Source organism: Galeopterus variegatus, unplaced genomic scaffold (genome assembly GCF_000696425.1).
Source record: "Galeopterus variegatus unplaced genomic scaffold, G_variegatus-3.0.2 Scaffold2779, whole genome shotgun sequence".
NCBI lineage: Eukaryota > Metazoa > Chordata > Mammalia > Dermoptera > Cynocephalidae > Galeopterus > Galeopterus variegatus.
In genome coordinates this window covers 14,524-16,911 of record NW_007728890.1, presented here as the reverse complement: position 1 = coordinate 16,911, position 2,388 = coordinate 14,524, and positions in this window count along the sequence as shown.

Here is a 2,388-nt window from a genome sequence, read left to right as displayed (position 1 = left end):
GGCAGATGAGAGGCAGTAGCCAGCAATGTAGTGGAAGAACCAAGAACGAATGGTCCAAAGCCAAGTTGAAGGGTATGATCAACTGTTTAAAATGCTGCTGATGGATCAAGTATGAGGAACACTAAGAAACTGGCCACTGCATTTACCAATATGTCGTTGGTGGCCATGACAATACAAAAGCCTGACTGAAGAGGGTCACAGAGAAAATGGGAAGAGATGCTTTCGTGATGGGTCACTCCTTGAAAGATCTTGCTGAAAAATGGAAACAGAAAATTTAGACCTTAGTTTAAGAGAGATTTTGGGTCAATGGAGGTTTTATTTATTTTTTTAAGATGGGAGATAGTACAGTACATATGAGGATGATGATAATGATGAAGTAAAGAGGGGAAAGTTGACATGGACTGAAGGGGGGAATTGCTAGAGTGAAGTCCTTGGGAAAGTGAGAAGGGTGAGACTTGCTGTACAGCTAGAGGGGTTTCTCTTCAATATGAACACAGAGGAGAAGGCGGGGGCACTAGAAGGTAACTGCTGTGGAGGCAGAAGTTGTGTGTTTTGTTAACTGCTCTCCCCTGGCAGGCACGTGGGAGGGTATCACTAAGTATCTGCTGACTGAATGAACAGTGCAGATGCAGGTAGGGGGAGCATGTGGAATGTCACCTTGATTGCCTCCATTTGATCTGTGAAATGGGAATCAAGGTATTAGCCAAAAAGAAAGCATGGTATGGAGGAGTTGTTGGAGGTTTGAGAAGAACAAGGCACAGGAGAGCTAGTGAACCAGGCATAAACTGGAGGGTTGCCAGGCAGTGCTTAAAAGCCCATTTTAAGTTTATACCATGAATTTAAAGTGAGACAGGTTGGTTATCTGCTTTTCTCTAAAGATGTTCAATGGAATTGGTGTAGATGCAGAATAGGAAGTGTATAATTTTAACTAAGGTCTAGATTTTTCCACATATATTCAGTGAAGGAAGAAGGGGCAAGTGATTTGAAGGCATATGCAAGAGAGTGATTTTAAAGGTGGCCCATGGAATTTAAGCTGGGTAGAAACAGCAGTAAGGACTTGGAGAGGGTAAGTAGTCAGTGGAATTCCACAACTTAACATACCTCAAACAGAATAGCTCATCTTCTTCCTCAAAACAGTTCCACCTTTAGTCTTCCTAGTTTCAGTAAAGGCACTGCCATATACCCAGCTACTTAGGCCAGTAGTAACCTGAGGGTCAAATTCTGATTCTTTGTTTTCTTTCACCTTCCATCGTCTGTTACCAAATCCTGTTGATTTTTCCTTTAAAAATGTCTCAGATCTGTACACTTCTCTCCAACTTCTTACTACTACTTTAGGTCAACCCTTCCTTTTTCATAATTGGTTTCTGCTTTTTTATCCCTTTCAAATCAATTCTTCGTGATGCAACAGAAGGTTCTGTTTTAGAAGGTAAGTTGGCTTAAAATCCTTCCATGTTTCTCAATGCACCCAGAACAATATACAAATCTCTTAACTCCACTTAAAAGCCCACGTGTGATCAGGATCCTGCCCACCTCTCCAACCTAACTCTGTTCCATTCTCTCTCTCATTCACTAACTGCAGCTTGTTTACCTGCCTTCTTCCATCTCCTTGAACTCTCCATTATCTGCCTTATATCAAGTGTCCTATCCTGGAATGCCCTTCCTTTTCAGTCCCCACTCCCAGCACCCAAAACATGGGTAACACCTACTCATCTTTTAGCTCTCAGCTTAAATTTCACTTCTGCAAGAAGGCCTGGCTTGCCTGCCCAGTGGATTCCCTGTCAATCTCTCTCTTCTGCCTTTCTCTTTTTCTTTATAATTTAATATACCTTAAATGTGTGTATCTGTTTATTCTCCATAACTTTAATTTCTATCTTGTTCACCATCATATAGCCCTACCTAGCACAGAAACAGTTAATAAATACTCAAAAATATCTATATAATAAAAAGTGGGGGCTTCCACATCAAGATGGCAGATTAAATACATATTTTAAAATTATTTTCCCAAACTCCACTAAAACAAAAATAAAGGAATAAAAATATAAAAGCAAAAGATGAAGAACAGGAGAAGTGACAGCAGTGGAGGATAGGTAAATTTTTGGAAGATGAGAAACAGATGGAAACTGAGTAATTGAAAATACTGCTTTATAGAGGAGAATACTGATAAAAAATTAGCCATTCCTCCCTAAAGAATCATGAAAAGTTTCTAGAATGTTAGAAGTCAGGCTTATGCTCTTCTGGTTAGGGGATTAGAGGATTCTTCTCTGGAGGAACAGGCCTGGAAGAAAAGATACACAGATATTGTCATGGGGGAGGGGGGCCCAAAACAAAAGTCTCATCATGTTAAAATAAAGCCTGACAGCTTATAAACGTTGCTCAAGCAAACCGAGC